Source organism: Tympanuchus pallidicinctus, unplaced genomic scaffold (genome assembly GCF_026119805.1).
Source record: "Tympanuchus pallidicinctus isolate F22 unplaced genomic scaffold, pur_lepc_1.0 scaffold21, whole genome shotgun sequence".
Classification (NCBI taxonomy): domain Eukaryota; kingdom Metazoa; phylum Chordata; class Aves; order Galliformes; family Phasianidae; genus Tympanuchus; species Tympanuchus pallidicinctus.
Window position 1 is genome coordinate 10,978,674 of NW_026294733.1, and position 20,156 is coordinate 10,998,829.

The 20,156-nt window shown below is 49.8% G+C and overlaps 1 protein-coding gene across 3 annotated transcripts in view; it reads right to left on the minus strand.

The window, feature by feature from the left end:
• Positions 1 to 11,868, minus strand: part of SIL1 (SIL1 nucleotide exchange factor) — a 90,043-nt gene extending 78,175 nt beyond the window's left edge. The window contains exons 1-2 of one of the 3 annotated variants that reach the window (XM_052684921.1): positions 11,793 to 11,868; positions 8,811 to 8,930 (exon numbers count right to left, since the gene is read on the minus strand). The gene's annotated coding sequence lies outside the window, so the exon portion shown is untranslated. Of the gene's footprint in view, positions 1 to 8,810; positions 8,931 to 11,045; positions 11,170 to 11,792 lie in introns of those variants that run through there. The other 2 variants (XM_052684919.1, XM_052684920.1) reach the window with 2 other exon arrangements.
• Positions 11,869 to 20,156: the final 8,288 nt, after the last annotated feature.

Consider the following 20,156-nt stretch of genomic DNA (forward strand, 5'->3'; position numbering starts at 1 on the left):
ATCTCCAAATTGGCTTTTAGTGCCCAGACAAAAGAGGGTCATCTGAGGAACCGCTTCCTTCTTTGTCCTTTCTAATTCCTATTTCATAACAGCCGGGCACTGGGGAAAAGCGCTGCAGGGAGCAAAACACTGCTTGGGTGGCTGAGCAGCCAGACCTCCGGCCTCAACCCAGCACTGCAGGTGTGTCACGACTGCCCAGAGACCCACCTGCTCTGCTGCTTCTTTCATTGCAGAGCTGAAAGCGCTGAGCCAGCCTCTGGACGTGGAGGTGCCAGAGGAACACACTCACACACATTCACACCTAGGGGATGCTCTCTCACAGGCATTTCCAGCAAGGATAATTCTCCTGCTAATCAAGCAGACAGTCCTGTCTCGGTGGAGATTTACAGAGGGTTTTTTTCTCTTGAAAGCAATAATAGATGGACAACAAGAAAGAGACAAAATTAATGCACAGAGTAATTATGCCCCAGGTTGCAAATAAGAGTGATTCCTCACCCTGAGACAAGTCTGGAAAACAAGATTAAAATGCTTAGGGGACACATTCTTGAAACAGCAGGTAATAGAAGAGATAAAACGTATTTACAGTATCTCACAGGGGACGTGTACTTTTTAGGTAACATTACTAGATAGTAATTCTGCTGAGGAGAGTAATATTCCACTCCTCATTACAGAGTTAAAAGGGTGCCTAAAAGAAAAGCAACTTAACAAAGCATCCTTAATGGCAACTGGGTCCAGTTCCAGAAAGGCAGGCTTTGCCCAAAGTGCAACCAGAAACACAAGAGCATCTGCAGGAACACTCAGCCCACAAACAACATTAATAATCTATACAAATAGCACCATTTAACAACAAGCAAAAAGAAGGCTGGGATGGGAAGCAGACTGCAAGAGCACTCCTGTGACGATGCTGTCTAGGAGGGCAGACGTGCCTTGCCCCACTTCCCCAGTGCCCACAAAGCCAAGGCTGCCAGCTAACAAACTGCGCCTCAAGTACCCACCAGCAGAAGCAATTTGTCATGTGTCACATCAAATCAACTCTTATGAGACCACTGCACTCCCTGAAGCAGACGGCTGCCAAACTCCAAAAGAAAAATCCAAAAGAAAAACCCAAGCACTCGGGTCTCGTGCTGGCCAGCTGCAGACCCCAGCGCTCACAAAGCCCAGACCGCTTTCCGTTTTTAAAGCACATCAGCACACGGCAATCTGTTCCTGCACAGCACCTCCTCCGTGAGGCAGACACCAGGAGCATCCATTACGAAAAAGAACTTGGATTTTAAATTATCACTCTGGGCTGAAGCTCCTTATAACACAGAGACTTCACGTTCCTCATCCAGCAGCACAGCATTTCACTCATCCCAGGGAACCATTATGAAGGCTAATGTTGGTAGACAAGCCTTAGTAACGTGAAGTGCTGCCAGCCTGCAGTGGGTTATCATCCATCTGAGCAAGCGCTGCTCCTTCCCAGCCAGCTTCATACTCTCCCCCTCCTTCACTTCAGCTTCCTTCCTCCATCCCTCATTCCTCCTCAGCTCCTTCCCACCCAGGGCACGTTTTCCTCTCTCCTACCCCTCTCCTGCTCACCCTGCAACCACAACACAGATCCCCAGCGAGCTACACCAGTGCCTTTTAGAAAGGGTGATAATGCAATGACAAAGCCAAAACATGCTTGGAAACCTTTTATGCATAAGTAGGGATTTCAGTTCCTCTTCCCCAGCCAAACCTTAGTGTGAGAAGCACTACCCTGCCCACCATGGATGCTCACCAAGGGTCAGCATCACTTTGTTCCTCTTCTAGAACCCTTTTTTGGGTGAGTTCCCAAACACTGCCTGTACCCTGACCTCAACTCAGGCCTCACAGCCCGGCCCCCCGCAGGTCCCATTCTGCTGCACAGCCCTGCACATTCCACTGAAGCCCAGGCCCTGGCTCCCCAGTGCTGCCTCTGCCACAGGGATCAGTCCCATGCTTTCCCTTCTTTCGTTCTACCTGCAGCATTTTAGCCACTCCATTTGCCACATTCAGCTACCAGGTGCCAAAACCGGCACAGGAGGTCCCACACCATTCCCAGCTCAGCAGCTCCATCCCCCAGCTCTCCCACTTCAGCCACCAAAGGCTGTTCAGGACCCAGGACCAGCCAGCACAGCCTCAGCACAGCTACAGCAGCCCTACAGAAATGCAAATCGTCCATTGCCCCTGCAAACACCAGCCTTCAGAGCAGTTAAGAGGGCAAATTCCTCAGCCCAGGACTCATCTGCCAGCTCCAGAAGTTCCATGCCACCAGGCTTCAAGCGGTGTTACCCATCTGAGACCAACCACTGCTAGAAAAATGTCTCCTGCTGCAGGAGATGAACACTGGCCCCAGAAAAGTCTGTCTGTAGGAGGAGGCCTGAGGTGGACGGAAAGCTTTATAACCCACAAAGGAGGCTGGTTTATTTCAAAGTGAGAGCGAATCGGAGAAAGGTAAGAGATCTAAAGGAAAGATGAGAGAAGTAGGAGACACTGCCTCCAGTCACCAGAAAGCAATGTCTGTCCCAAAATCTTACAACAGAGTCTTGACTGACACTAACATAAACCAAAAAAAAAAAAAAAAAAGTCAGAAAAGAACAAACTGGCAAGCCTAGAGCAAAGAACATGGGAAATACAAGGCAGGCAGGCACAGGGCATTCCCCTCGGTATTGGGAGCACCAGCACAAACCTCAGCAGCAGAACTTGTTTAAAGAGCATCTGATGTTTCGTGACAAGTCACATCCAGACGCTGTTTGATGCATACTGGGATTTCTCTCCAGCCACAGGAACAGGACACAGAGCTGCCAGCCCCGCTTCCTGCGAGCACCTCGCCCAGCGCAAGCACGGCCAGCTGGCGCGTGCAGAGAACCGTGGAGTGCTCACAGTGCTCACTGCCAGCAAGCAGCACAACACGCAGACTACTGCCATAACACAGCAAGGGTTACACCAAAATATCCTGGAGGAGGTGGATAGCAGACGCGAGGCTGACATTCCCAGTGATGCTTTGCAGGCAGCTACAGCTGCAGATGCCAAGCCAGGCTCCTGCCATCTCCCTCAGACTTCACACACTGCTTTCCAACAAGCATGGAACACGGACCTCCCTCAGCGTGCACCTACCCACCTTAAAGGAGATGCTTGAGCAGCAGGCAAAGTTTCAGGTGGAAATCCATAGCACAGCTCCAACTCCCAGCTCTGAACAGAGGGCAGGAGGTCCTCCTCTGAGAAGTTTACTTATTTTGAGCATTCTGACTTGAGCGGATTTCAGAGAGAAATCAAATGGACGCAGTGCTGAGGAGCTCCAGGGCACCCGCACTGATTTTCTCAGCAAGTTCCGATTATGTTTTTAAACAATGGAAAATTTTCTGAACAATAAAGAGAACAAAAGCCACACAAGCCACCAGAAAACTAGCGAGGACTCAAAGCTGCTTCAGACAGCAATCTCACTCTCTCCCAAAGCGATGCTCTGCAAAAACCCAAACAAAGGAACTCATTTACAACATCACCAGTGAATTGCTTTACCCCTACAGAACTTGTAAAAGTGCCACACTTGTGAGTGCCATTACGATTTGCAGCAGCCTCCTGCTGACTTTCAGCAGACTTTGCAAGCTTCTCTGCACACATTTTGCACTTGATTACTCCGTGCTCATCAGAAGAAAAGGAAAGCAGTGCACTAAAGCAAAGCCTCTTGCTTATTCCTGATGTGGATGCAACAATGCAGACTCAACAACCTCACTGCCACCGCAGACAGGCACTTCCACTAAGGAACCACAAGCCTTGCACCTCACTCTGCAGCTTTTCACCCTGACAAGCCATCAAGCATTAAAGCAACAGCAGCATATTCAAAACTTTCTAAGCTCGGAGCTTCCAGAAGAATTTAACTCACTAGAGGCTGCTGCTGAAAATTGCACACAGTGTAACAGGGTCAGGCAGGAAGAGATCAAGAAACACGAGACAAATTACTTGGAAAAAAGTCCCCCAGAAGTAACCACAGTACAGTAGAAATGGCGAGCTGGCCAAGTGCATTTTAAGGGCTGTGCATTTCCACTGCCACAGCCTCCAGAATGAAAACGGAGTGAATTCATTTTGTATGCATACTGTCCACTATTTGTTATTGCCCAGCTATTGATGCTTACTTGAAAAATAAAATTTAATTAAACCCCACAGTACAGCTTAGCCTGCCTTTGAAAGATGCCTGCATTAGTGGATCATTACACTAAATGAAATATAGCTTCATATCATATCTTTCAAGTAGCATCCTAAAACATTTACAAATTAAATAATACTCTTGCAGAGAGAAATTGAGACACAATGTTTAGCAAGGGCAAAGAGATGTTTACAGATGAAAACTGAAATGAGATGTGGAGGCAATGAGGCAGAGAGGTGCCGGAGGGCTCCTCCAGACCTTGCTGGGAAGGTTCTCCACGTACCAGAAGCCACGCAAAGCAAGCATATGCCAGCGCCAGGCGAGCAGAAAGGGCAGCATCCCCAAGCCCCCAGGAGGCCAGCAGAAGCTCATCCAGCACCTGCCGTGTGCTGGCACAGCTGGACAAGCCCGGAGGTGCCTGAGCTCTTTTGCATTCAGGAGAGACCCAGCAGCAGTACTGCAAGGAGCAGGAAGCCGAGGAGGGAGGAAAGCAACCGCAACAGCAGTGGAAAGGGAAGAAGGGCGTTTTCCCACAAGCTCGTGTCACACAGGTTGATAAGCATGAAGTCAGAGCACCAAGTAAGCATGAAAATAGCGGTAAAGCAATAGAAGCTCAACTGGAGAATGTTTAACTCAGCTGTGAAGATCAAACCGTGTGCATAGGCTTAATAAAGGTTCCCTTACATCCCTGCCACAAGCAGCCAGCTGTTGTTTCCTAGCAGTGCAGCGAGGCATCTGCTGGTGCTTTCCCATCTCTGGAGAACACGTGGGGCCTGCTCACTCCTCCTCCCAGGTTTCTGGTGCCCACAGGAGGCAAATCCACACAGCCCCTGTCCAGAGAAGGATGCCCATTTTCATCTAATATGGGAGAACTCTGCACCTCTGAGAGCTCCTTCGGTGGCCTGAAACTGGCCAGTGCTGAAGAACACACCAGGAGGGAGTGGGAGGAATGGCAGAGAGGAGGTCAGTGTCCCCATGTGCCCTTCAGAAACCAGGCCTGAGGATTCAGACCAATGAAGATACAAACTCTCAACAAACTGAGAAAAGGGATGTAGAAAAGCACTCTTGTGGCAGACAGCACAAGATATACTGTGCTAACATTTACATGGAGGGAAAAAAAAAAGGGAGCTTTGGTTTCTTAGGCTGAAAGCACAGACAGGTTAATGAGTCAGCATCAGTCAGAGGAGCAATGTCTGATGTTGAGAGAAGCAAAGCAGCAAGTGAATATTGCATGAGCTTTACAGCTCAGGCTTGAGGAGATCCGAGATTTGTCTTTTCCTTAATAGCATCTGGGGCAACGCCAACTGTTCTTAGACAAACTATTTACTCTGAGAAATAATTTTCTTTAAACAAGGGTAGCCTGAGACTGCATCCTCTTTCACACAAGTCTGGGAAAGGCTGCACCCTGCAGCTCCCATCTCCATGGCAATGCACCAGCTCACACACAGAAGGAGCCGATGGCAGTACAAATATCAGCACGAAGGCAAACCTTCCCCAAGAAAAGACTGGGGGTGGCAGAGCCCTCTCCAGTGCCAGCCCATGAGAAAGGTGGGCTGAAGGAGCCAAGTGTGTGAGATGCTCACTTTTGTGAGAAGCAGAGCATGCCAGCCCATAAGAAAGAGAAAAGAAAACCCTGTGAGGGCACATCTGGATCTGTCCTTCTACAGGAAGATGACGGAAGATTCACAGCTGCTGCTCCTGCTGGGGATCAACAACCAACAGTCGAATTCCCAGTGGTCCTGCTGACTTATCAGCATGCTGAATGTCTTAGTTAGAGGCAAAAAGTTCAGCCTGCCATACAACCATGAAAGCTGTCAACTTTCCAGCCTATCCTGGGCTTCCTCTGTGGGATCCTTCCCCACTCCTCTCCAACATCACTGCAAAATTAAAACGAGCAGCTGTGGCAAGAAGCAATTCATTATGCATTGAGCTCCTAAGACACACAGCACAAAGCAAGGATGGGCAAAAACCATCTAAGTGTATGAAGAAGCAGTCCAGGATCCTTCCTAAAGGAAGCATACAGCAGGGGAGGCGAATCAGAGTTGCACAGAAGAACTGGTGCACAGAGCATCCCTCCTGCATGGAGGACAGTCTCTGCTATGGCCCACACGGGCCCAAGCTGTCGCTGGCAAAGCAGCCAAACCTGCCAACAACACGGCTGTCCCCTACCTGCAGCCGTGCCCCTTCCCTTCCCTCATCAGCAGGGAGTGAGCACTGGTGCACAATCTCCTGCACTCCTCCCAGCCCCCCTTTCCTAACAGCAGTCAGCACAAAAGCTGCACGGCAGCACCAAGGCAAGCTGGGTCTGGCTTTGTGCTTCTCAGACTGAGTCAAAGCCTCCCTGACACTTAAAAGCAGCACAACCAGCTCACGTAACAGATGAAGACTGCTGAGCCTCCCCCAGCCTTCCCAAGGCGAGATCAATCTGTGTGCACTGCAATCATCAGGCAGCAGGAAAGCAAGGCTAGACTGCAGCACAAGGTTAAAAATGACCAGGCTTCCCATCCACAGCTATTTGAAGAAACCTGCTCATCTACTGCTCACCAGCCCTGCTCTCCACCTCTGACTGTAATGAAAACAAAGTTTTAACACTCAAAGCAGACCGTGTTGTTCTTATTTGTTTGAGGAAAGGAGAGGCGTGGGGTGTCTGGTAGGGAGGAGGGGGTGCAGCCCAAACATCTGCAGAAGAGTGCCCATTTTCTCCTTAAACATTTCATTTGCACTAATTCCCACGTCTGCCTCTCTCAAAGCCATGCCAGGTAATTAGAATCATTATAACTATTATTAGACCATAATATTATTATAGCATTTTTGCTACTCTTGACATCTGTTGGCTGATAGATTTAAGTGGTACATAAGAAATAATTGCACATAGATTTCTTGCAAATGAGCATCAACATAGAAGACATAAAAATGTTCTATGTTGAAAAAGTTAATTTTGTGAAAGCATGCTTGAAATAAAAAAAATCTAAAATTAACAGTTAAACCCTTAAAAACTCCCATTAAAGCAACTGTTCTGGTTTTAAATAGGCAGCTGCTTGAAAAAAAAACACAAGGCTTTTCCTTAAGGACACAAAGCTATACACCTGGCTTGGCATCTTTTTCAGATCAACACAAGCATGCACCTTCTTCCCACTTATTCCAGTGACCCACAGGTTTTTATAACACCCACCCATCTTCCTCTTCCCCCTCTGCAGCAGGCCTTTGAATTATTTGGCAGAGATTCTGACTGTGCAGAGAACCAGCGTAAGCAGGTCTCTTATCCACTGAAAATCCTACAGAATTATCAGCAAACCCACATTCAGGACAAAACACAGCTTCTTGCATCACAGGAAGCCCAGAGGGCTTTACAACCTGGACTCAGGTTACCATTTATCAACCACTGAAATTTAGCTGTACCCAGTGTGGAACACAACCTTTTCACAGCTGCAGCACAGCCTCCCTGAGAGAAGTGAGGGAAACTGCAGCAGAAATTGCAGGAATGCTGTAGGGAAGCTGAATTTTCCTCCCTGGGACTATAATTTGGTCAGAGCACTGACATCAGTTGTGGAGCAGTAAAGGAGAACAGGGCACAGCTCTGTTATGCTGATGATGGCCTCGAAGCACCGAGGGAGGTAACAAGGACGGCCTGGTACCTCCGGCTCCAAGCCTTGAGCGGCAGGATAGCTGAAACACAGAGGAACTGGCCTTCAATTTGCTGGGGCCAAGTTTCACCTCCAGCTACACAGATGTGCACAGAAAGATGGTAAGTGGATGGAAGTGCATTTCTGAGGAGAATCAGCCTCCCAGTCTTCAAAAAGCTGATGACAGCAGCTCACTATTGACCAAATTCAGCCATCTGGAGCCAGCCCTGCTTGGACAGTGACGTTCTCCCTAGTTCAATGGATTTCACTGGTTGAAGCAACACCTCTTCCTTAAGTTCACACTCAGGAGATGACAAGCAAAGCTCTGCTGGAATGAGGTATCCCGCAACTGCTTCCACAGGAAAACACCATTCAGGAATAAAAAAGCTATTATAATTAATTAACCCACAGCAAGCCAGTTTTATTCCAGGGTTGAGCAATCACATGAGGAACTTTCTTGCAACTACATGAGAGGAAAAATGTATTTTACATACAGACAAGCCTAACTTTCACTATGGACAGACTTACAAAGAAAATACAGCAATGCACTTTAGACGCAAATTCCCCAACGTGCATCCCTCTGCAACCAAAGCAGAGAGGTTTCTTCACTTTGTGTGCTGCTGCTCCAAGGAAGCTCATCTCAGGAGCTGGCCATTTCTTCCCATCCCCACCCTCTGAGCAGCTATAAGACCCGCCATGCAGGAGCTGCCACCAGGCACACAGACGGCACACGGCCCCAGGAAGGAGCACCTGCTCCTTGGTAGCTGTCAGCAGAGGAGCTGGGCTGGGGAACTGAGGATTGCTCTGGGACAGGCTGGGTTTGTGCCATTGAGAAGTTCGACTCACAAAACACAGCACCTTCAGAAACAGGGCACAATTACAGCTCTACAGAACGGCCCATCACATCTCCAGCCAGCACATAGCAGTTACAGCAGCCTTTTCCCACATCCACCAGTCTTAGGGAACTCAGAAGAATTCAGACTAGGTGAGCCCACCTCCATGAGGCAGAGCACTGAACAGAGAAGGACAACAGAGTGACTCACCCACGCATGCACCCCAGGGGTAGCTATCAGTGATTCCTTGTTTCAAGGGGAGAAAATGTCACGGAGTGGCCCTCAGAGTTTTGTCCAGGCTTGATGCTATTCATCCTTCTCATTCATGGCCTGCACAATGAAAGAGAAAGTACTTTTATAAAAGCTGAAAGGGTGCCCAGCAGTTAAGAGCTTGAAGCACTCTAGAGGTCATGATCGGAATTGATAAACTTGGAGGAAAGTTCCAAAAATACCCACAGATCAATAAAAAGAAAAGCAGTAAAAACAAAGCAAAGAACTACCCTTGAAAACAGCAAAAACAGATCAGACACACAAATACAGCATGAGGGAAAACTCCAGACAGAGAGAGCTGAAGAAAATCAGGGACTAGACTGAAAATGCAATGTGTCAATGTTGTGGCACCACAGCTCCAAGTGCAAAGAGCTAGAAATCAGTCTCAGATTTCATTGTTTAACATTCATAATTCTCTAAGATCAGAAATAGAATTACTAAGTGCAGCTAAACAGGGGAGAGTAGAACAGGAAGACCACACTAGATGCTGGTATCATCCTTAGAAAGTCACAAACTACCAGGGCTGGGCCACAACAGGAGCAGTCAGTGGCACAACACGTGCAGCCTGAAGGAAGCTGTCCTGCTGCCCTCCAGACTTGTTATCGGCTCTCAGCACCAACAGCTGCTTACAAGGGCAACAATCAGTTTGGTCGCCCTGTTTGCTGAAGGCAAGACACAGAGCAGGCTGCCAAGGAGAGTCGGGCAGCAGCAGCAACACATCACAGCTCACCCTGACTGCAAGGACACAGAACACACAGCTGGGGACATAGAAGCCACCAGGGCACCGAGTAGTGCCCTGTGACACCTGGTCTGGGCCTCACTCTGAGCATCTCTTGCTGGCCTCAAGACAGGGGTATAGACAAGGCAGCTTTTCCAGCCCCAAATTTTATTTTAGCATCCTCCATCTGGCCACTCCTACACCACTACAGCAGTGACATTTAAGAGCTAAATTAACAGCCTTCTCTTCCCAAAAATACAATAGAGCTGCTCACACTGCTGAAAGGGCACCCGCACAGCAGCACACAGCACAAGCACAGCCGTACCCATTCCAATTCATACCTTTGTTACCTTTCATAAATGGAGCTCTCCAGCTCACCTTGCCACCAAGTCAACCTGTGCCACAGGCTGCGGCCTTTCAGGGTCCTCAACTAGCTCAGCTCCTTATCACTCTAAAGGAATCAGCAGCAATCACTACCAAAAGCACTGCAAGGATCTGATGGCTCCCTGTGTCAAGGTACTTCACAGAGCAGCTGTGCCCCTGCAGCTGACAGTATACACACAGCTGCACCAACTCAGCACAGCCCTGACCCAGGGCTCCGCCAGCAATCCAGCAAGTGGGGAAGATCTACAAGTCGTTTGCAGAATTGGAACGTAACTGCAAGGAACATTTAAGATTCCACAGTAACTCAAAGACTTTTTTTTTCTTGGATCAGAGCTCTGGGAGCACGCTGCCTCACGAACCAAAGCCAGAAGATTTGACAAAGCCTTTAACCCACGCTGTCTCTTTCCACATGGCTGTTTCCCAGAGGATCCCATGTTGTGGCATTGCACATCTCAGGCGCCAAGAATATCTGTGCGTTAATAATAAATAATAACCAGCTTTATAGGGAGCTTATCAACAAAGTGCTCGACAAATCTTAATTAAAGCTGATTCATCTACTCCAGCAGCAAAAGTTAAATATTATTTCTCAGAGGGGACACCCTGAGCGGTAACAGAGCTGAGGTGGGTTATGAAAGCCACAGTCAGTAGCGGAGAGGATCAGCACACAGAAGGGCTGACTGTAATCTCTAAATTTATTGCAATAACCCACTGCCTTGCATACTCTCAAGGTAGAGTTGATACGTTTCAGTCACATCTGCAGAGCTTGACCACATCAGTATTTTATCAGTCCTCCACATCCTTGCAAGGTAAGAACAGTGAAAGGAAGGGCTCAGGGGCCATAGAAAGCTTGTGAAGTGTTTTGTTGCTCATACTAAATAAATTCTCAACAGAGAGAAAGGAGATGGCAGTGGCAGAACCAAACCAGCTTCCTCCAGGGCGTGGGGACCGCTCTGTAGGCCAAGGGCAGTGCTGACGACTCAGCAGGAATCACCTGTTTCCAGCTCATTTATCTAACAGGAAAATATCTGTGTCCCTTCAAGTCTGCAAACGGAACCTGCAGACACCATTCTTACCTCCATCAGCTGCACTCCTACCACAGAGTGCTTGGCAGAGGTCTCTGGGACAATATTTAGGATGCTTCCACCACAGCATCGCTTTGCAGGTGGCTCAGAACACAAGCCAGCCTTGCATCGTAAAGGCTGAGGAAAGAGAAAGCACAAAGCCTAGCCCTTGCTAACACTACCCCCAGAGCAGAGATGGACCCACAGCGAGCAGCAGGGCTGCAGCAGTGCTGGGGCAGATGACAGAGCACCGCCCGCTCCTCGCACTCAGCTTAACCACAGCTGGGTGATTAAACTGATTAACTGTCTGCTCCCGGGCCGGCTGTAAGGCAGGCCCAGCCACGACAGCTCGTCACACGTGCCTGAAGCTGAGCGGCAGCGTCCCAAGCAGTGCGCACACAAGGAGCCCCGCACGAACAGCCCACGTAACTTCCATACAAGAGCAGATCCGCAAGCAGCCCCGCAGCTCGCTGTGCTCGGTGCGAAACCTCCCGAGCAGAGCCCTTGTGCTCGGACAGCGGAACCCCGCCGCCATGAGGGCACGAGGGCTGCGGCCGCAACCCAGCTCTCCCACTGCGCTGCGTGGCCTTTTTTCTGCTGCTTCCACAGAACGAGAGGCCGGGAGGCCACCTTCATCCGTCACGCTCCTTTACAGAACCGCAGAGCCGGCCCTCGTGGCCTCGGAGCGGAACGAATCCACTCCCGGGACAGCTGAACCCCACAGGACGGCCCTCATAGACCACTCGCCCCCCCACTCACCGCTCCGCAATGCGCACGCTCCGCCAGGCCGAGGGCGGGAACACGGCTGAGGGGCGGGAACAAGGCTGAAAGGCGGGAACACGGCTGAAAGGCGGGAACACGGCTGAAAGGCGGGAACACGGCTGAGGGGCGGCTGCGCTGTGGAGATTCCGCCTCCCCTCCTCCATTTGCGCCCGGTGGGAGTGTGCTGCATCCAGGGGTGTCCTTCACTCCTGTTAAAGTCTCATAAGCAGCAGAAGTCAGGGAAAGAGGCAGATTTGCTCCTCGATCGTCACTTCCTTGCAGCGTGGCTGGGGAACGCAGCACTGCCCGGGGGCCCGCGCATCCCCACTCCTGCCAGGAGAGTGAGAAGGGCCAAAAGAGCACTGCAAGAACTCCCCAGGGGCTGCTGGTTTCAGCGAGTGGCTGGAATCTCTGTCCCCCCCGTGCTGCACTGTTAGAGAAAGTGACGAGCAGACGAGACGCCTCCGTGACCTGCCGTGGGTCTGCCCCTGCACTCCTCATCCGTGTTGAGGTAGATGGCAAGGCAGAATGAAGGGTGTTAATCTCAGGCTCAGCACCTGGCATCCACCCATAGGAAGGCGGGAGGTCACTGAGGGCATGGTGTAATGGAGGAGAGAGCTGCAAGCTGTGCCCATCAGCAACCAGCTTCACACACGGGTGTTGTTACCCCTCAGCCATCAGCAATGCTGACAGCTCTGGCGGGCGCAGCACCAAGTGCTGCCACAGGTGAGAATTCAGTCCTCCTCACACCTCATGTGTTCTGTGTGCCTCCAGGAGCAAGTGATTGATTGTAGGAAAGTCTCGGCGTTAGTTCAAAGTAAATGAAATGTTTTCAATCTTTCCAGGTCGGATATAAACACCTCAGATTTAGAATTGAAGCCCACTAAGCCTATCCAAAGTGCCTCACAGATTTATTGGGTTTCAGTGCCATGATTTTTCAGGTACGTGATGAGATTTTTTGGCCAGGTGTGTGATTTTTGGCAAGGCACAGCTCCTGGTGCCTGAATGCACAGAGCTGAGGTGCCAGGTGCTGCAGCCCTTTCCCCCATCCCCTGCTCCACCAAGCAGTGCTGCCTCCAGCTCTGGGCAGTACCTGACCCCTCTGTGCCGAAGCCCTTCCGCAGACTCTGGCCGGGAGTCCCAGAACCAGGGATAAGCCAGAATGACAGCAGGGGCATCTCCTCTCCAGAAGGATAGAGGGTTGCAAACTGCTTTGGCTACTGACCCTTTTTCTGGTGACTGCTAGGAGCACCCTGTCCTGATGTGGAGGTGTGACATGGGGTTCGTCTGTGCCTCCAGCACAGCCCAAGGGAATGCTGTGCTCCATCCTCAGGCAGCAAAGAACCTTGGCTGCAGGTTGTAATTGCTCTTTTGCAGATAGTAGATAAAAAATAAGATTCAGGCAGCGGGTGTTGGAGGAACACCAGCAGGAGGCAAAGAGCTTCTTTGCGTAAGCTCCACCCCAGGTCTCCTGTTTATTGGGGTTTTATTGGAAATCTTTTGCAGCATTGAGAATGAAGTCCTCCTCCTCCCCTGAAAGACAGATCTGGCCTAAAATATGAATCCCAACATCCCCCAGCTTTCAGGGAAGGGAGAGCTACAGTGACTGCTGCCTTGGGGGTGACTGAAGCTGAGCTGGGCTGTGGGCTTGGCCCCTATGGGAGGAGCTGAGCCATGATGGTAGAGCAGAACTGAACCGTCTGGAGCATTCCCATGGCTGCTGCAGACCCACAGCCTCTTCTGGGCGCTTGGGAGCTGCAGTGAAAGGTGGAAGCCTGTGCTATTGATCTCAGTGGGAACGGCATCAGATGCCAGCCCCAGGCAGCCTGCAAAGTCTCACTCAGATGCTTGGTCCAGAGAGAAGTGTGCTGCATCCGCGGGCAATACCAGCCTAATCCCTTCCTCTGAAATCACTCACACATCAAAGAGATTGGAAAAACACGCTCTGCATGCATTATCTTTTGCATTTCAAGACTGAGTTCTTCAACAATGCCTGTTTGATCTGATAGGATAGAGGATTCTTCCAAAAGATGGGTGTAAGAGAATAATTTGGGGCTGGGAATAATTTTTTATCAATGTACTTAAAGGCAATCACAGCGCTAGGAGGGAGGCCTAATTGTGGAGTTGTGTAATTAGCTTTTATGTCACTGCAATTATTCTGTTGGCTACATATAAAGAACATGGCAAAATGCGACACTTAATTTTAAATCGGGACTTGATTCTCTTTTAGTAGGTAATTGATGTTGATCACATCACTTAGCAGTGACTATAAAATGCACTATTTAGATTGTAAGAGGATGGAGAAAAGGACCAAGCAGATAGGTAATTGATGGATCACGGACTGCGCTGGTGGGAGGCAGCATTAATCCATCAGGCTTCAGCTCTATCTGGACACTGTTACTGGCCCAGAGCACTAACGAACACAGAGCCATGCTCCTGCAGCCCGAAGCATCGCACACTGCAGTGAGCAGCCACTCTGCCCCCAGATGCTGGTGTCAGCCGATGAATTTGCACTTAATGCAATTGATTCCTTGTGTTTAAACACTTTCTTCTAAAGGCAGACTTTGTTTTCTGCTGCTCGGCTTCAAGCGCGTGCTCGGATTTTGCTCCAGTGAATCAAATAAAAGAGAAGCTGAATCGGTACAAGTTTTCCTTGCCTTTGCCACTGACCATAATGTCTGATTTCTGCAAGCAGTTTCACTGATGGGGTAAGGGCAGGCACGATGCTCTCACACTGTGCTGGAGCAGAGCCAGCAGGCACAGCTTTGGGGCCGTCCCACAACTGGGGCTGGAGGCGAGGACAGTGCTGAGGGACAAAGGGTAACTGGGGTCACCTGGTCACAGATTCCTTCAGTGGAAGGCATGTGGGTTTTTTACTCAGGAATGCTGTGTGCTCTGCTGGAGCCACTCTCCTATTGACTCCCGTATTTCTAAAAAGCAATCCAGGGGGGTTGTGTGTTACTTTTTTTTTTCTAAAACAAAGCCAAGACCATAAGCTGCACCATGAAGCACAGCGCCCAGTGAGCACACCGAACATTTAAGGAGGGATAATGGCTGTGGAGTAATGGCTTGGTGTTTGGGCAAGATTTCATGCTCAGCCTGTGTGGAGCCGTTTCCCAAACTGACACGTGGGTAGTGGTGTTGGGGTGTCCTGGCACCACAGACGAGCAGCCGCCAGGGCTGAGGCTGGAGAGGAGAACCATGCAGCATGAAGCGATGAAGTGTGCTGTCCTGCTGGACAATGAGCAAACTCAGCAGGATGAGGACATCTTCTGCTGACTTTCCAGATGTCAGGACTGGGCTTTGCGTTCTACAAAAGAGGTGGATTTGTTGTCCCAAACACTGTTCCTCTAACCTTTCCTCCCCTCCGTCCCTCATCCTCTTGTCTCTTGCCGTGGTTCCTAAATAAATAAATAAATAAATAAAAATTAAATTCAGGTTCCACCAGTGTAACTGTGTGAAGAGCTGCAGCTCTGGCACGGTGCTCCTTTGCCTCCCAGAGCTCTGGTAATAGCAATGGCCGGTTAGTTTCTGCACTGAGATGATGAAATGCAACTTTACAACACAAGTAGTGAGTTGTGAGCCAGCCTGAGTGCGGTGCAGGCTGTTTCTGTAGTGCAGATGGATCTGGAAAGGACAGACTAGAGCGGATGGCATCACAGCTGCAGGGCTGCCCCGCATCCTTTTGAAATGCTGTTTCTCACCCACGTTGCATGTTTTATTCCTTTTTCCCCTCCCCTGGGCACAATGTTCCCACATGCCTGAGTCTCCTTCCTCCTGTCTTGTACTGGAGCTGAGGCCAATGTTGCCTCCCAGAGCTGCCAATTAGAGATTTTGGAGGCTACATCTCTGCTCTCACTGCTGGGACCCAGCAGCTTCTGCAGGACCAGTTCTGCCATTTCAGCATCGCCCTCTCCAAACCACTGATAATCAGCCAAGCCTTGCCTGCAGTCTCCAATCCCCTCCAGCCCAAGTGCTATTCTGCTTGCCATCAAAAAAAATCCATCTTGCCTGCAGCTGGTGGGTGAATGGGGCTTTGCCGTCAATCGCTTGAGGGCTCTGGAGTGGTAAATGGGACACGATGAGCTGAGAGACCATCCCCGCTCTTGGGGAAGCTGTGCCAGCAGGGCCAGTGCTGGAGATGAAGCATGAAGGTTTGCAGGCAAGCTGATGCAGAGCCCGGGGCTGCGATCCCAGCAAGTGTCAGCCTGTGACACTGCTTCTCCCACTCGGGTGCATCTGTGGGACGGCTCAGCCCTGCGGCTGCAGCAGGGCCCGGGTTATTCCCAGGGCCCCACGGCTGCAGACGACCCCAGCATTCCAGCACAAGCTGTGGCAATGTCATTCATCGCACCAGAGCGGTTTGTTACACACAGGCTTTCCACTGGACTTCTGGGATTTCCTCACTTGCTTCCATTTTATATTGGGTTTTGATTAAATTAGATAAAGCTGCGAAGGCGATCAATTCAAAGCCCACTTCCTATGAAGTCACACATGATTTATAAGCGGAAAGGAGAATAAAGCATGGAACAAGAGCAAAGGGACCTGGGTGGTGCATAACCGGTGCAAAGGAATCATAAAGTTTTTGTGGCTGCCAGCTCTACTGCAACAGGTCTGGGGCTGCAGGCTGCAGCTTGGCTGCATCAGTCCATGGCCGTGCCCAGTGCTGCTACCTCCTCATCCCCACAGCTGACATCTCTGGGCCACAGCGCACACTGGTTTGGGAGTAAACACTAGAACAATTAATAGAACACTTCCCATTAGGTGGAAACAAGGAGACTTTAAACTTCGGCAGTTCTGCATGCTTAAGGGAGAGAACTGTTATGAGAAGTTATCCCCTGCAGAAATGGACTTAAAATTATCACTTCTCACCAACACCTAGTGCTGGATGCACTGAAGAGATCAAGCACAGCATTTGCAACTCCTTTCCATCACACTGCATGCAAGAGACCCCAAAGCTTGTCGCCTGGGGATATGTGCTTTGTGTCAATACCTACATTCTGCTGCTGCTCAATGGACGGTTTTTCACCCTGTCAAATTTTAGGTACAAATGGTTACCAAACCCACACTGTGTTTCAGCAGCACAGTCTAACAAAAGAACACCAGCGAAGCCCACCAGTTGTGCCAGACAGTTCCTAGGGGCCCATATGGTGCCATGTAAAAGCAAATCAGTGCAGCCCCTGAGACAGCTCACAAGGGCTGAGTTAAGGTGATGCTGAGTTAAGGTGATCCTTAATATCTCGGTTCGGGATTTCAGAAGTTTGGCTCCCTCTGGGCTAAATGACACAGGGGAGACCCCACCATTGGGGTGTCCTTTGGTTGTACCTGAGCCTCAAGGGAGTATTTACCGGCACCTGGGAAGCAAACAGCCCCATAAAGACCAACAGTGGATTTTTAGGGCCCCAGCTCCATATCCCCGTACCAACAAGGCTTTGGGAACACAGCTGGGCAGGTCCGCAGTGGAGAGAAGGCGACGATGAAGCAAGGACCTGTTTTCCCAATTCGTCCTGGCTGCAGCCTGCCAGCAGCGTGGCAGGGGAAATGAAGATGTTATCGAGCAGCAGCACGCAGCAGTAATTGAAAGCCTTTTTGCTGCTGGAAACCCTCAAGGCTGCCAGTCTCTCGTCTGAGCTGCCACTTGCAGATACTTTTTCTTCTCATTTCCCCTCTCTTTTGCTTCAACTTTCCATCGAGTGCGTCGATTCCTCATCATGCATCCTGAATCATAATGTTAAATATGTAAATACAGAGGTATTTACACCCCCTCTCCTGGGTTGTTTTGTATATAAATTTGCCCTGCTCGCAGCCTTCCTGTCTCTGCAAATGCTGTGAGCAGTGAGCTCTACCTGGGGCTTGGCAGGGTGAAGCTTTGAGGAAACCAGTGCAAAAGAACATCCACCATCACTCTGGCTTTGCTGGAGGATGCCAACAGCCAAATCTCTGGGTCTTCATAGAGAAAAATAACAGCAAAAGGGATGGAGCTAAACAGGCTGCTCTCCTGCCTCCCCCCTGTGCCTTCTTGCTCCCTCCCCCCCCCCACAAGGATTTTGGTGCTGGTGGAAATGGGCGAAAGCAACAACTGAAGAGCTAAAAACATGAAGTATGAAGAAAGGCTTTAATTTTCACAAAATCTCTTAATCCATTAATCACAGTGAGACTTCTGTATGGAAACCTCCCTCTCGTCTAATACCGCCTAAAGATCATCAAGATAGTAATGACTGTTTTGAGGGGGAAGAGGAGGAGTGAGGTGGGACAGGCTGAAGGTGTGGGCTTGTCTCCAAGGAGAGGAGATCAGCCTTTACCAGCATTGAGCCAAGCACACAGAGCTGCTGCAGAAGCTGGGCGAATCCACTTGGGCATCCAAAACAGCTTATGAGAGTTTTAGGAGCAGTCTCAAACGTCCCCTCTCCCACTCCACCACTACGCCTTTCCTCCTCCACATCCGTGCTGTTCCTTCCCTTGCCCTCAGAAGGCTCCAGGATGCAGAAACTATCCCAGACACAGAGAGAAGCATCACCAGCTGACACCCCAGCCCTGCACTGAGGGGAAATGGCCCTGGACACCTTTGGGATGTCTTTGCTGCTGACTGGATCTGGAGTCTTCCTTCATCCTTTCATCTTTTCATTTCACACAGCACCAGTGGGAATCAAAAGCAGCACAACAGCAGGGTGGAGATGAACACAGCCATGAACTCCCAAGCGGGCCCAATGCTCAGGCTCTGCTCCCTTTGAGAAGGCTTTTGCAGTGGCTCCAACTGTAAGAACCCCCAAAAACCACTGAGAGTCTCTGCGGTGCCTTTCTGCTGGGCACTGGGGCTCTCCTCAGTAACTGAAGGGACTTTTTAATCTTCTGCCACCTACCACTGGATTTCAGCATTAACATAACAGCAAGGGGTGAGAGACCCCAGTAAATCCTGAGGACAGTAGGATTAACACAGTGGAAACGTTGTTTTATTGCTTTGCTGTTCTTCATATAAGGAGAGGAGAAAGGGGAGAGGAAAGGGAAAGCCAAACCCTGCCGAACGTGGAGGAGGAGAGCCCCTGAAATAAAGGCGCTGCTGTAATCCGCGCTCCAGGGCTGCCCTTTGCATCTGGGTTTTCACAAGGCACTGCTCATGTTAACTGTAACACACCTTCCCCTTGCAAAGAAACCAGCTGCAGAGGGAATGGTCTTGCACGATTCATTCGTGTTACAAGTTTGATAATGTCTCCATCCACCAAAACCACCTTCCAGCCCGGGTCCTCTAGTCCAGAAACAACCAAGGTATATTTCCATGAGAAAGGATGACAGGTGAAAAAAGATTTGCTTTCATGAGTTGTGTGGCGTGTTGTAGGGGCTGCAGAGCACCTCGGACCCATGGTTCTCCCTGTGGGACTCCAGCTCTCCAGGTGGGAAGCTAGTAAGCACCAGTTCCCAGTGCAGCAAAACATGCAGTGCTGGTCCCTTGGCTTGTGTCCCATGATGGAGACTGATTTTCTAAAATGTGGAAACCCTTTGATGTGTTATGAATGTAAATTGCAGTAAATACACGTATCAAAAAAGAGGAGAGAGCCGGGAAATGAAGTCCCTCGGAGCAGTTATACCACTCTCACCTCTTCATGCCTTCTCCCCGCTTCTTCAAGTGCATTCACACGACACAAACCCTACCCTGCACCCTGATCCAACCCAGGGTCACCACCGCTGGGGGCAATTTGCAGAGTGACCCATTCTTTGTCTTAGATGCCGCCAAGCTGCTCTTGCAAGGACACAGCCTTCAATTCATCCTAGGTTCAGCTTTCCTCAGGCTTAGCACATTCTGCAGTAGCTCCATGAGCTTCACGTTAGCAGCTTCAGACCCAGGAGCCAGTCAGAGCAGTCGAGGTTCCCTCCTTGCCATGATGGTTGCACAGACCTCAGACTGTCCTGACTGTGATGGGGAACACAACATCTACAGATCAGAGTGCTTTCCTGAAGCTGTTAGCCTGCTTTCCTCACGGGAAGAAGACGGGAGGAATTAGTATGCAGCATCTTCCTCGGGAAATCAATGTGATTTCAACTCGCTGTGAAGTTCCCTGACTGTGTTAGATATGCTGCACTGGTAAAAACTAATTCTCGGAGGAGAAAGAGTGGAAGAAAAAGAAAGAAAAACGCCTTTAGACAAGGCTAAAATATTGCAGAGGCTACATCTTGCCAGTGCTAGGGCTGGCCTGGAAGTCTCAGAGCTGAGAGGGCTGTGCAGTGCAGCCATTCCAGCTACTTATCACACAGCTAAGAATTGCTCATGATTGTAAATTCTAATTAAAGCTTTTTTGGGAAAAAAAAAAAATAAAAATCAAGAGTGTCCTTTAAAAAAAAAAAAAAAGAAAAGCAGATATTTCAGCT